At 41.2% G+C, this 15,598-nt stretch overlaps 1 protein-coding gene across 7 annotated transcripts in view; it reads right to left on the bottom strand.

Moving 5' to 3' along the window:
- Positions 1-15,598, bottom strand: part of CAMKK1 (calcium/calmodulin dependent protein kinase kinase 1) — a 382,369-nt gene that overhangs the window by 280,463 nt on the left and 86,308 nt on the right. For 4 of the 7 annotated variants that reach the window (XM_073615054.1, XM_073615060.1, XM_073615058.1 and 1 more), the window contains one exon: positions 6,036-6,142. The exons of 2 other annotated variants lie outside the window; for them this stretch is intronic. The gene's annotated coding sequence lies outside the window, so the exon portion shown is untranslated. Of the gene's footprint in view, positions 1-6,035; positions 6,143-11,516; positions 11,818-15,598 lie in introns of those variants that run through there. One more of the 7 variants, XM_073615057.1, reaches the window with a different exon arrangement.

Genomic DNA, 15,598 nt, shown 5'->3' with positions numbered 1-15,598 from the left:
ACTCCCACGGGAGTCTATGCCTCTTTCTGTCCAGCCGCGCTGTCTGCTGGGACACACACGGGTCCCAGAGACAGCACAGACCAGATTGCGCCGCACGACTCGCGCATGCGCAGTAGGGAACCGGAAAGTGAAGCCTTGCGGCTTCGTTTCCTGATTCCCATACCGAAGATGGCGGCGGCAGCATCCGAGGACCGAGGGACGGTTCAGCCTCGGGTGCCAACATCGCTGGACCCTGTGACAGGTAAGTGTCCTTATTTTAAAAGTCAGCAGCTGCAGTATTTGTAGCTGCTGACTTTTAAAAAAAAATTTTTGCGGGACTCCCGCTTTAAGTTGAATTTGTTTGCAAGTCGGAACAGGTAGATTTTTTTAAGCTTAGCTCCCGCCAAAAAAAATATTTTTAAGCTTTTTGGATAGCATAGAGAAGGGTTAACACCCCTGCAATGTTTGTTTTGCTATCTGTGCCCCTGTTCAGAAGATTTCACCTCACTTTCTGTCCCAATGACAATTGGATATAGAACATTTTGGGTTATTAGGGAAACATGGCCTGGTAATAAAGCATCAGTGGAGACACTTTTTCCCCATAACTCTTACAGGAGTGAATTTCCCTTCCTAGGGGTAGATTTCCTCTCATTTCCTGTTGTCTCCCTCCGTTTGTAAGTAGGAGTCATTTGTAAGTCAGATGTTTGTAACTAGGGGACTGCCTGTATCAGTGTAAACAATGCTTTAGAGGTACAGGAAAAATCATTTTGTATACATTGTAACATTATAGTTAAAGTGCGTTACCCCAAAGGCTCGGTTCACACTGGGGCGACTTGTCAGGCGACCTAGTCGCCTGACAAGTCGCCTCCCGTTCTGTGCTATGGAACCGTTCTAATCGGAGCGACGCAAGTCGCTCCGACTTAGAAAAAGGTTCCTGTATTACTTTGGGGGCGACTTGGGGCGACTTGCATAGACTTCTATGCAGAAGTCGTCTCGCAAGTCGCCCCGGCAGTCGTTTGCAGGTCGCCTCGCTGAGGCGACCTGCAAGTCGTGCCGCCCATGTGTGAACCGAGCCAAACACTGATATGTGCCTGCTGTACCATGTACTTGTTGAAAATGTATTTTTTTTTTTTTTTTGCTTCCTTTGTGTGAAATCCCTGGTGATCCTGCCAGTCACTCGGCTTTCCTGTTAAAAAACAGACCACACTAAGCAGGAGAACACACGGTGGTCAGTTCTCTAGCTATGCTGGTTCCTCAGCTGGCTCTCTTCCAATGCTTCTCCTCCCCAGCTCTATGCAGCTGAGAAGAGGGGGAACGCGATCACACATAAAAAAAAAGGGGGGGGGGTATTTATAGTGTTTTTCTTTATATAAATACACAAATGTTTGCCTTTCATTTCACTTTAAATCCAATAACACAACATTAAAAAAAAAAAAAAAAAAAAAAAGAATATGGTAGTTGAACATCAATATACTATTATTCAAAATATTATTTTGTTCAATAAACAAAGCAAGATAATATGTAAAGCAAACATTTTTTTTTAAATCAAAAGAAGCTAGTTGCTTCAGAAAGGTAGCAAAATTCACAGCAGCTGATATATCAAAGGCTTTGCAAGGGAATTTTCCTCCGAGCTTAGAGCCCTTTCACACTGGGGCGGGGGCGGCGTCGGCGGTAAAACGACGCTATTGTTAGCGGCGTTTTACCGTCGGTATGCGGCAGCTAGCGGGGCGGTTTTACCCCCCCCCCACTAGCGGCCGAGAAAGGGTTAAATACCACGCAAAGCGCCTCTGCAGAGGCGCTTTGCCGGCGGTATAGCTGCGCCGTCCCATTGATTTCAATGGGCAGGAGCGGTACACACACCGCTCCTTCACCGCTCCGAAGATGCTGCTGGCAGGACTTTTTTTACCATCCTGCCAGCACATCGCTCCAGTGTGAAAGCCCTCGAGGCTTTCACACTGGAATGAAAGTAGCGGCACTTTCGGGTCGGTTTGCAGGCGCTATTATTAGCGCAATAGCGCCTGCAAACCGCCCCAGTGTGAAAGGGCTCTTAGTGAATGAGGAGAAGCTCTGTTGACTTTCATCATCTATTCATGTGCACACAAAAATGCAGATTTTTTAAATTAAATTTTTCTTGCATATGGTTGGGTATTCTTTGCAAAGTAACTTCACCACATTCACCAAGCTCTTGGGCAAATTCTAGGGGTGCTGAAATTAATCGCTGCATCGCAATTCGATGCATGCGACTATAAAAATTGATTGCCGGCGACATCATTGCCCCACCCCTCCCAGGAGATCGCTCTGAACGTATCCCCTGTTGTGTACAATCCATGGCGCTCATGTGACTGCCCGCCTCTCTCCTCTCACGTCTCTCCTGACGTCAGCGGAGAATTCTCAGCCCTGCCCGCTGACTGTCGCTATCAAAATCAGAAGAGAGGCAGGCGGGGCTGAGCATTCCCCGCTGACATCAGGAGAGGCGTGAGAGGAGAGCTGGAGGTGAGAGGAGAGAGGCGGGCCGGGCAGTCACATCGGGGGTGCTTATGCTCGTGGCTGACGGTCGCGATGACCGCCCTGGCCCCGATCGATCACGGGCACGAAAGGCAAAACAAATCCCTGTTCTGAGAGGAGAGACAGATTGTGTGTTCCTAATAGCTAGGAACCACGATCTGTCATTTCCTCTAGTCAGTCCCCTACAGTTAGAACACACACTAGGGAACACAGTTAACCCCTTCATCGCCCCCTAGTGTTAACCCCTTCCCTGCCAGTGACATTTTTACAGCAATCAATGCATTTTTTTTAGCACTGATTGTTGTATAAATGCCAGTGGTCCCAAAAATGTGTCAAAAGTGTCCGATGTGTCCGCCATAATGTCGCAGTCACGATAAAAAAAAAAAAAAAAAAATTTTGCAGATCTCCACCATTACTAGTAAAAAAAAAAAATCAAATAAAAATGCTAAACATCTATCCCCTATTTTGTAGACCCTATAACTGTTGTGCAAACCAATCAATATACGCTTATTGTGATTTTTTTTTTTTGTTTACCAAAAATATTTAGAATACATATCGGCCTAAACGGAGAAAAAACTAGCTTTTTTTTTTTTAAAAAGGGGGAATATTACAGCAAAAAGTACAAAATATTGTGTTTTTTTCAAAATTGTCGCTCTTTTTTTGTTTATAGCGCAAAAAAAAAAAAAAAAAACGTAGAGATGATCAAATACTACCAAAAGAAAGCTCTATTTGTGGAAAAAAAAGACATCAATTTTGTTTGGGTACAGCGTCGCACGACCGCGCAATTGTCAGTTAAAGCGAAATGTCCTGGCCAGCCAAATCTTCCGGGGCTGAAGTGGTTAAGGGAGTGAGGTTATTTTTAATTCAAAGCGGAGTTCCAGTTAATTTTTTGTTTATTAAAAGTCAGCAGCTACAAAAAAAAAAGTGTATCTTCTGACTTAATAAAGACACTCCCCTGTCCCACAATCCAGCGACATGGCCACCCAAACCCTCCATTCTCCCCCCCCGCCTGTCCATGGCACTGGCAATACTACTGTGGGCATCCGGCTGTGACAGCTTGCAGCTTCACAGCCAGGTGCACATGTCTCACTGTGCTGTCCTGAATGACCGGGCAATCTTGTTGGACCTGTGATGTGTCCCAGAAGATTGCAGGGAGGAAGGGCCGCCTATGCGGCCCAAGCGGAAGTGGGAGTTCGTCGGTAATCGTGATGCATCACGGAATAAAATCGAATCGTTAACCAGATAATTGTAATCGAATCGAATCGTGAGACCAGTGAAGATGCGCACCTCTAGCAAATTCCCTTGCAAATTGCAACCTCCTTCGCAATAAGAACAGCTATTTACCTTTATTGAATCTACCCTAGTGCGTCAAAAAATAGAGAAGGATTGATTACATTCGATAGGTTCATTTGATCTCCCTTTTAAATTCATTGTCAAAATCCCCACTCTAACTGGGGAATTTACTAGCATTTAGGTCTCTTGCATTATGCAAAACTATGTAGCCTAGTTACATTCAAAAATGCTTACTTTCTTGAAGCACCCCTTATGACTTGCCATTATAAAATGCACGTCATAACTAATAACATTCACTGTTAACCGCTTGCCGACCAGCTCACGCCGATACACGTTGGCAGAAGTGCACGTACAGGCAGATTAACATACCTGTACGTTGCCCTTTAAGAAGCGGTTTGTGCCGCGACCTCTGTGAGACGATCGCAAGTCCCGCGGACTCGATGTCTGCGGGGATACCCAGGATCGTCTCACAGAGAGGAAGAACGGGGAAATGCTGATGTAAGCATGCATTTCCCCATTCTGCCTAGTGACAGGACACTGATCCCAGCTCCCTGTGATCGGGAGCGGTGATCAGTCTCGTGTCACACATAGCTCCTCCCCCCCAGTTAGAATCACTCCCTAGGACACACTTAACCCCTACAGGGCCACCTAGTGGTTAATCCCTTCACTGCCAGTCACATTTACACAGTAATCAATGCACTTTTAATTGCATTGATAGCTGTATAAATGGTCCCAAAATCGCACCAAAAGTGTCCGATCTGTCCGCCATAATGTCGCAGTCACGATAAAAAAAAAAAAAATGCTGACTGTCGCCATTACTAGTAAAACAAAAATAATTATTAATAAAAATGCCATAAAACTATCCCCTATTTTGTAGACGCTATAACTTTTGCGCAAACCAAACAATAAACGCTTATTGCGATTTTTTTTTTTTTTACCAAAAATATGTAGAATACTTATCGGCCTAAACTGAGGGAAAATAATTTTTTTTAATATATTTTTTGGGGATATTTATTATAGCAAAAAGTAAAAAAAAAAATGTTTTTTTCAAAGTTGTCGCTATTTTTTTTGTTTATGGCGCAAAAAACAAAAACCGCAGAGGTGATCAAATACCACCAAAAGAAAGCTCTATTTGTGGGGGAAAAAAGATGGTGAATTCTGTTTGGGAGCCACGTCGCACGACCGCGCATTTGTCAGTTAAAGCGACGCATTGCCGGATCGCAAAAAGTGCTCTGATCTTTGGGCAGCCAAATGGTCCAGGGCTTAAGTGGTTAAAAAATGAGGTAGTGCTAAATAAGGAACATACAGCATAGCATATGGAAGGAGGAAGTGCAGAATGTAGGTTGGTGTACAGAATGAAGCAGTGTTGAATAGCTTCAATACAAGCATGGCATGTTGAATGAGATGGTGTAGAATAGGGAATGTAAGTCTAGTTACATAGAATTAGGCAGTGGTAGTGTGGCTCTGATGGAGAACATCCTCTGTTGGTTTCTTTGTTCACAAATTACACTGCCGATCAGGTAAGCAGTAAAATCCTGTGTGGGTCCCGCATTGATGGAGGTCTAGACCAGGAGTCTCAAACTGGCAGCCCTCCAGCTGTTGCGAAACTACAAGTCCAATTATGCCTCTGCTTGTGGGAGTCATGCTTGTAACTTTCAGCCTTGCAATGCCTCATGGGACTTGTAGTTTCGCAACAGCTGGAGTGCCACCAGTTTGAGACCCCTGGTCAGGCAGCCCAGTGTGAGTTGCAGAACAGGAGATCTTTTGCCTAATGCCGCGTACACACGGCCGGACTTCCCGACAGAAAAAGTCCGATTGGAGCTTTTGGTTGCCATAGACATACATTACAAAAACCACTGTAGGCAGCTATACACACGTAAATGTCAGCACTCACATTTACACATGCAGCATACAGGTATATTTTTCAAAGCATTGCATTTTGCAAATGTCAGTTTTTGTAAAGCATGTCTGGGGGCAAAAAAAAAAAAAAAAGAAAAAAAAAAGATGCAGCTGCGGCTCCTAGGCCTCACAACAGTCCTACTTTACTGTGCGCATCTGTACGCCTTAAATACGACCATGTGCAAGAGCCCATACAGTGATTAGGGCTTAATTTATGAGCACTTTCCAATTACCTATTGAGGGTGTCTGTTCCATTTTAGCATAATCAAGTTCATGGCATATAAGAACACTAGATTTCCTGAGCTGCTAAAAATGCATATAAACCCAAGAACAAAAAAATGTAATATGTTGCAGCTTACCATTCCTTAGATGTAGTGACTGTATTTGTATTCATTCCTTATTTTCACGTGGTGATCTTGCCACTTCCCTTCCTAGCGTGGGAAAACACATGCTCACTTTACAGTATCTATGGAGAAGCATACAAGAGAAGTCTCAGTGATACTGAGTTTCTCCTATACCGATCAAAATGTTGCTTGAGGACATTTTCATAATATATGTAGAAAGTTGCCAAATTTACACCTGTACATCTGGTAAAGGCTAGACTGAGGCTTACAGGGGTCACCTTTAATCAGTTACTGATTTAAAAAGTTACTTCCAGATTTTCAGACTTTAAAGTTATGTTCAGATACATTGAAGATGATGTACTGAGTAGCAACTGAAAATGGGGGAGGTACAATTTATTGTCTAGTTCAATTTTTTTTAGCCTATTGAAGGTGAGAAGCTCAACTTGAGAAGTTATATGTTGTAGGGCATGTTGTAGTGATGACATTTTTTGATTTAAGATGGGGGTCTGGGACAGAAGTGTGATAAATTAGGATTACCATAATATGGTGGACATAAACCATTAACCTTGTAGATGGGACATTTGGTTGCCATTACCCAGACCCCTAAGGATTGTCTTTATATACTTACTTTGCACAGTGAGGTTGTCTCTATATAGTGCCTTGCAAAAGTATTCACCCCCCTTGGCATTTTTCGTGTTTTGTAGCTTCACAACCTGGAATTAACATGGCTTGTTTGAGGATTTGCATCATTTAATTTACAGAACATGCCCACAACTTTGAAGATGTTTTTCTTTTTTTATTGTGTAGCAAACAACAAATAGGACAATATAACAGAAAAAGTCAATATGCATAACTATTCACCCCCCTAAAGTCAATACTTTGTAGAGCCACCTTTTGCGGCTATCACAGCTCCAAGTCACTTTGGATAAGTCTCTATGAGCTTGCCACTGGGATTTTTGCCCATTCCTCCTTGCAAAACTGCTACTGCTCCAGCTCCTTCAAGTTGGATGGTTTGCGCTTGTGAAAGCAATCTATGTCTGACCACAGATTTTCTATTGGACTGAGGTCTGGGCTTTGACTAGGCCATTCCAACACATTTTTCCCCTTAAACCACTCAAGTGTTGCTTTAGCAGTGTGTTTGGGGTCCTGCTGAAAAGTGAACCTTTCGTCCTAGCCTCAAATCACAGAGTGGTACAGGTTTTGCTCAAGAATATCCCTGTATTTAGTACCATCCATCTTTCCCTCAACTCCGACCAGTTTCCCAGTCCCGACTGTTGAAAAACATCCCCACAGCATGATGCTGCAACCACCATGTTTCACTGTGGGAATGATGTTCTTTGGGTGATGTGATGTGTTGGGATTGCGTCAAACATAGCGTTTTCTTTGATGGCCAAAAAGTTCAATTTTAGTCTAATCAGACCAGAGCACCTTCCTCCATACATTTTGGGAGTCTCCCACATGCCTTTTCGCAAACTCAAAACGTGCCACTTTGTTTTTTGCTGAAAGTAATGGCTTTCTTCTGGCCACTCTGCCATAAAGCCCAACTCTATGGCGCGTACGGCTAATTGTCATCCTATGTACAGATACTCCAGTCTCTGCTGTGGAACTCTGAAGCTCCTCCAGGTCTACCTTAAGTCTCTGTGCCGCCTCTCTGATTAATGCCCCTCCTTGCCCGGTCTGTGAGTTTTGTTGTGCGGCTGTCTCTTGGCAGGTTTGCTGTTGTGCCATATTCTCTCCATTTGGTTATGATTGATTTGATGGTGCTCTTAGGGATCAAAGATTTGGATATTTTTTTAGAACCTAACCCTGACTTGTACTTCTCAACAACATGCTTAGGTGTTGCAGCCTCTGGGGCCTTTCAAAGAGGTGTGTATATGTAATGACAAATGATGTGACACTTAGATTGCACACAGGTGGACATAATTTCACTAATTATGTGACTTCTGAAGGTAATTGGTTGTACCAGAACTTTTTATGGGCTTCATAACAGAGGGGGTGAATACATACGCACATGCCAATTATCCGTTTTTTATTTCTGAAAAATAGTTTTATGTATATATTTTTCTAAATTTACTTCACCAACTTAGACTATTGTGTTCTGATCCATCACATATAATTCAGATTAAAAAAAAAACATTGCACTAAAAGGCTGCCAAGGAGGATGAATGCTTTTGCAAGGCACTATAGCAGGTTTGTTGGCACAATATAAGAGCTCAAGATAGCAGCTCCTAAACTCACAGCAGGGCTTTTTCCATTTTTATTGTTACCAGCATGGCTGTCTCATGGCTGTCTAATATTATAATTAGAGGTTGGGAGTGCCAAGCCACCACTGTGTAACAGTAATTCTAGTGCTTAAAGTGACAGCTTTGGTGACTGAAGAGTCCGCAGGACAGAGGTCAATTACTAGTAAAATGTTTAAATTATACCTTATATTTAAAACTTTCCAATTAGACTTGTATGGGAAAAAAAATCTATTTAAATGCAGAAGCACATCAACTGCAAGGTATATGTGCCTGATATAAATTCTGAATGAGCTGAGAAAAATCTCAAAGCGAATGTCAAAAAGATGCTGCATTTACTGAAGAACACTAGCCATAACAGTAATCGAAAGTAAATATACTTTAACCACATAAAAACCACATTAAAATTTCTACACATCTTAAAGAGCAGTGCCAGCTGTATCTAAATCACCCCTAACATGGCTGTTTAATCTATCCTAGAATTCAGCTGGAAGCATCGTAACAGCTTTGTTTGCAATTCCCTAGAACTTCCATATAATAGAACCTGGTAAACCATAACTAAGAATAAAAAATAACAGTTTATCCTCATGCTCCATCACTGGTCCAGGTGCATGAATAAAAATCTACTTTTGGAAACACAAATCTACATTGAAGCCAGCACATCTGGATGTCTGTTGCCTGAAAACAACAGGCACAACCACTCATTCTACAGCTCTCCACTGCTTTATGGGCAGGTTTGGCTACAATGGCATGTTTTTCACCCCTGTGGACAGTCATATTAAAAAGTGTTCTGCCTATACATAATCAGGTACAAATATTCTAAAATTAAGCACAAAAGCCATTAGCAATTGGCCGCATGCTCGTAACAATCCACCGTTTATGAAATTGAACTGCATGTAGAGCAACACAGCAAAAAAACATTATGATCATTCGCATAAAACATACCCTGTTCTGCCTGAAAATGAAAAGCAAGCTATAATGGCTTTCCTAACCTTCTAGGTAGTTTTCTTTTATACACCGTGCCTACATTATTATTTCAACGTAATTAGGCAAATTGCAGTGATCAAATATTCTAAATGAAAGGTTATGAGTGTTTATGCTTCAATACAAGGGAACTGTATTTTTTAAGCTAAGCGGTTCATGCCTAAAATTATAAATAAACCTAAACAGAACAAGGTGTACAAGCATGGCAATCGCATTATAATTACTATTGTACTATTAGGTTTAGTTTCACAGTATTAATTTTAAGAGACAATTGTTAGAAACAAAACACATTATGCTTCATACTTAATTAAGAAGATAAACTGAATATTACTGTTATTATACACAAGCATAAGGCTTGGAAGCAAAAAAGTGACATTACAGGCCAAGCAGCGTTTATGTTCTTTGTCACCTCAGCCGCAGAGTTTTCAAAAGTCGTCAACCATCCTGATTTTATTTGGCTGGTCTAAAAGGGCAATTTCACACTGAGGGGAGGGGGCGTCGGTGGTAAAAGCGCCGCTAGTTTCAGCGGCGATTTACCTTCATTTTAGAAGCGCTTTTTGGCCACTAGCGGCCGCTTTTAACCCCCGATAGCGGCCAAATAAAGGGTTAAAAGCACGCGCAAATAAAGGGTTATGCCGCCGCCCATTGATTTCAATGGGCATGAGCGCTTTGGGATCGTTTTATACACCGCTCCTAAAGCACCTCAATGATGCTGCTCACAGGACTTTTTTTTAAGGTCCCGCAAGCACACTACTCCAGTGTGAAAGCACTCGGGCTCTCACACTGGAGTGACAGGAGAGGCTCTTTACAGGCGCTATTTTTAGCGCTATAGCGCCTATAAAGCGCCTCAGTGTGAAAGTAGCCTAAAAATAAACAAACAATAAAAATTATTTTAAAGTCTGTGAAAAAAGGATATTATTCTGATGCATTTGATTATACAAGGTGTATAATCACATCTAGGTCTTGTGGACAATTAAAAATACATTCGGTAATATGCTGCCAAACAGTAAGGAGCTCCTGTGGTGAGATCAACCTGCACGCGCAGACACAATAGGTATATGATAAAATATCATTAATAAAAGGATTTAGAAAAGGATATTTATAATGGATTCCTGCGTTTTTTTTTTTACATTTAATGTAAAGTCTGGAAGTGTATGTAAATCCTAACCGTAAATTCCTCTTATTTGCCATCTTTTGGTCTGTGAAATTGTTGGTGATTTGATGGTAAAAGCTTTAAGTCTATTTTTGAGACAGCTGTCAGTAGCCATTCTCCAGACCTTAATTCTATAGAAAATTTATGGAGGGAGCTGAAACTTCGAGTTACCAAGTGACAGCCAAGAAACCTTAAGGATTTAGAGAAGATCTGTAAAGAAGATTGAATGAAAAATCCCTCCCGAGATGTATGCAAACCTGGTAACCAACTACAAGAAGCATCTTACCTCTTTGCTTTTCAGCAAGGGTTTCTCCACCAAGTTTTAAGTCATATTTTGCTTGGGGATCAAATACTTATTTCTCTCATTGAACTGCAACTCAATTTATAACATTTGTAGCAGATTTTTTTTTCTAGATTTTTGGTTGATATTCTGTGCCTATCATTTAACATACACCTATGATAACAATTATAGACCCTTCATTTCTTTGTAAGTGGGCAAACATACAGAATCTTCAAGGAACCAAATAATTATTTTCCCCACTGTACAGCTCTGTTCACACCTAGGTGTTTTTCTACTGTAAGCCTCAGCTCTAAAAATGCCCAACAAGACAAATCCCGTTCATTTCAATGGCCCCTGTTGACATCTGAGCATTTTGACATCGGAAGCAAAATGCTTGAAGCTCAAAAAAGTAGTGGAGCTTCTTTTTTGGCAGATTACAGGCATTTTCTGCTTTTTACATTGGTGGCCTTTTGACTTGTACAAAATCGCAGTAAAAACATGGCAAAAATTGCACGACTTTCTGCCTGAAATTAAAAAATTACTAGGTGTAAACAGAGCCTACATTGGACTGAGCCATAGAGAACAAAGGCTGTCACCATAAATTTGACGCCAGGGCAAGTCTAATTTCACTTACATTTCAAGAGTTTATTAGAAGAGTGGACAGGTATGGGTTATGGAATTTTTTTTACTTATTGTAAAATTTTAAAGTAGTCTCCATTTAAATTTCTATGTACCGATGCTGATGCCATGAACAGCTTCCAAGAAAGATTTTCTTGAGAAGGACAATTACTACCATGGTTTATGTTGAGGTTAATCTTACTAGTTAAAGAGGAACTTACATCATGATTATCTAAAAACACCAGAGTGCATTACTACTGTTTTCTTCAGACACGTTTTCTCATTGTAGGCTGTATTGCAGAGCTGATATCTGAATGTCAAGACTGTGTAGAAAGAGAACTTCCCTGTTTCATGTGTCCTCACTTCCTATTATGTTTTCTGAGGTCACAAAAAGGCCTTAGTTTTAATGGAAATGGGCTATGGTGAAGAAAATCTTTTTAGAAACAGAGTTTGTCATTGCTGATCTCATTCTACAAATGCTGGATTTCTGAAGATCATTCAGACCCTCTTACTTCAACAATTACTTTAATAATCTAGAAAAAGTAGGAAAAAAAAAAAAAAGTTAGGACTCCTGACTTTACACTGTCTTTTCAAGGCATACTTGTTTCAAGTCAGTACCTTAAAAATGTTAAATGCCATAGAGTAAGCATAACAGTCAATTAACATTTTCAGAAAGATGTTGGCAATAGAAAACCCCATTAGAAAGTCTAGATGCCGAGAATAACCCATGCCAAAGAGGACAGAGCCAAGCTCTTTACACCCAAAATAACAAAGGTGCACCATACAATTAAGGTCAGCTTCCTCTGAAGGAAGGGGTTATCTTAGACAATTCATAACAACCATTTCATTTAAACCTTTATAGAAAAATGAAAATGATTATTAAAAGATTGCATCCATCTGGTTGTTACACATTGTCCCAGAGACAGAAGGGAAGCTTTCACTTTCAGTTCTGTGTAAGATCCAAAGTTTACCAATGTAATTTTATGAACAAATCTATATTGACCAAGTTGACTAAGTTCAATTTACCAAACTGAATGAGGTTATTTTAACTCCACTTGTAAACACAAATATTTAAATTTCACTAAAATGAGAGAGCTTAGTGCACTTCCGCAGAGAGATTCCAAAGCATCAGAGGGATCTCATTGTTAAAACGTATCAGTCAGGAGAAGGGAACAAAAGAATTTCCAAGGCATTAGATATACCATGGAACACAGTGAAGACAGTCATCAAGTGGAAAAAATATGGCACAGTGACAGTACCAACAACTGGAAGTCCCTCCAAAATTGTTGAAGAGACGAGAAGAAAACTGGTCCGGGTTGCTGCCAAGAGGCCTACAGCAACATTAAAGGAGCTTCAGGAATACCTGGCAAGTATTGTCTGTGTGGTACATGTGACAACAATCTCCTGTATTCTTCATATGTCTGGGCTATGGGGTAGAGTGGCAAGACAGAAGCCTATTCTGACGAAGAAAAACATCCAAGCCCGGCTAAATTTTGCAAAAACACATCTGAAGTCTCCCAAAAGAATGTGGGAAAATGTGTTATGATTGGATGAAACTAGGGTTTAACTTTTTGGCCATAATTCCAAAAGATATATTTGGCACAAAAGCAACACTGCACATCACCAAAAGAGCACAATACCCACAGTGAAGCATGATGGCAGTATCATGCTTTGAGGCCATTTTTCTTCAGCTGGAACAGGGGCTTTAGTTAATGTACATACATACATACATACATACACACAATCTCTGTTCTCAGCAGCAAAAGGGGGCTTAGAGAGCTAGGGGTGGAGTAACAGCAGTACACGGATATTCCCGGTGAATGGCTGTGCCGATGGGGCATGTCAGCAGAAGCCTGACCATTGGAGGACAGGCAGGCAAGCAGTGCTCCCAGCAGACCAGAAAACTAACCACACTGGGATGGATGTGCTTCTATGCCTAGCCTGGTCAGTTTGAAATAGGAAAGCAGGGGGACTGGCAGGGACTTTACACAAAGCAAGCAATGCAAAGAGGATACTTTTTCATACAAGGACATGGTACAACAGACACATTAGGAATAAAAAATGTTGGGGTAACATATTTTAAGTCTTTACATTAAATGACAGTACTCAGTGAGCAATCACATTACTACTTAAATGAGATTTGGATTTGATCTACTGTTAAAAATCTCAAAGTCACCACTTAAGTAAATTTTAATTCAAAATGTATCAAAAAGGCATGCAACAGATGAGTTATCCTTATGAATATATTTGGGTTTTGTTAAATGTGCACCAACACCAATCTACAATCTCACCTGGATACAAACTAGCCATTTTCCCCAAACAACTCAACAATGGAACAAAATAAAATTTAAAGTTGCCTGGCTTCCCCTCATCAACTCCTAGATGGCATAGTAAACTGTCCTCTTTCCTCCAGCTCATAAAGACCCATTGGCCTTCTGCTGCTGGATCTCTGACGCAGTTAATTATGTATACAACATTCTCAAATCTTCAAGGACTGCAGCCTACAGAACCCTACACACACACACACAAGCCTAATCTCCCAACTCTGTTAGAAGTAGGGGGAGAGACCAAAGTGTAGCAAACTCCCACATAATAAAACAGATCTTGGGGAATAAGATATGGATAGCACTTGCTCATAAGGTACCCTACTTCTACAACTGTGTTCACTGTTTTTTTCTCCTCTCTCCTTATCTTGTACACTTCTCCTCTTTCCCGCTTTCCTCTCATTGCTTTTCTGCAATTTACACTTCAGCTCAAGTTTCAGTCCTTTCTTTCGTCTCTTTTCCAAGCTGCGTGGATTCCCCTTTTTCTCCTGCAATACCTTTAAGGTGGCATGATATGCAATTCTACCCGCTCCTCACTTTTACATGATCAATAGACAGCCATCTTTTTTACACTCCCCCCCCTCCCGGGAAGAAAACATTAACAATCATTCTGACACAAAGCTACACCAATCTCGGTAAAGAGCCTCTGATGGAGGCTCTTTACCACGTGATCAGCCGTGTCCAATCACAGCTGATCACGATGTAAACAGAAAGAGCCGTTTATCGACTTTTCCTTACTCGCATCCGACAGACACGAGTAGAGGAGAGCCGATCGGCGGCTCTCCTGACAGGGGGTATCTGCGCTGATTGTTTATTAGTGCAGCCCCCCCATGGATGCCCACACTGGATCACCAGGGATGCCGCCAGGACCACCAGGGAACCCTCAACACATGGATGGCATGTATGTCCCCCATTGCCACCAGAGATGCCACAGTGTGCCCAATGTATGCCAGTCAGTGCCCATTATTAATGCCCAGCAGTGCCACCCATCAGTGCCCATCCGTGCTGCCTATGAGTGTCCATCAGTGTCCGCCAGAGCAGCCTTATCACAAACCTAAACTTTGTACTGTCATACCTTTTAGTTCACAAAATCTAATAAAAACCATTGTAAAGAAAATGTATCAAAGAGAACCTACAACCCCAATTTCCAAAAAGTTGGAACACTGTGTAAAATCTACATAAAACTAGAATGCAAGGATTTGCAAAATCTCATTAACCCATATTTTATTCACAATAGAAAACAGATCATATGCTTAAGAAAAGAAAATGTACTATTTTAGGAAAAAAATAAGGTAATTTTGAAATTGACGGAGGCAAAATGTCTCAGAAAAGTTGGAACAGGGCAACAAAAAGCTGGCAAAGTAAGTGAAACAAATTAGGTTAATTGGCAAAAGGTTAGTAACATGACTGGGTATAAAACGGGCATCTTAGAGAGAGTCAGAGTGTCTCAGACGTAAAGATGGGCAGATGTTCACCAATCTGTGAAAAGCTGCATCTAAAAATTGACAAACAACTTCAGAATAATGTTCAACGTAAAATTACAAAGACTTTAAATATATGATCATCAACAGTACATAATATCAAAAGAGTCAGAGAATCTGGAGAAATCTGTGTGCAAGGGACAATGTCGAAACACAATACTGCATGCTTGTGATCTTCGGGCCCTCAGATGGCACAGAATAAAAAACGGGCATGGTTTTGTAATGGTCATCACTGCATGGGCTCAGGAATACTTCCAAAAATCACTGTTCGTTCGCCATGCCATCCAAAAATGCTAGCTCCATCATGCAAAGAAGAAGCCATACCTGAACAGAAATGCTGCCATCTTCTCTGGGCCAAAGCTCATTTAAAATGATCTGTTGTAAAGTGGAAAACTGTTCTGTGGTCAGAGGAATTGAATATTACATTCTTTTTGGCAACCATGGGAAACGGTTATCAGCACTCAGTTCAAAAGCCTGCATCTCTGATTGTATGGCGGT

Source organism: Aquarana catesbeiana, linkage group LG02 (genome assembly GCF_042186555.1).
Source record: "Aquarana catesbeiana isolate 2022-GZ linkage group LG02, ASM4218655v1, whole genome shotgun sequence".
NCBI classification, from domain to species: domain Eukaryota; kingdom Metazoa; phylum Chordata; class Amphibia; order Anura; family Ranidae; genus Aquarana; species Aquarana catesbeiana.
The sequence above is the reverse complement of the archived record's forward strand: the minus strand, read 5'-3'. Positions and strand labels throughout refer to the sequence as shown.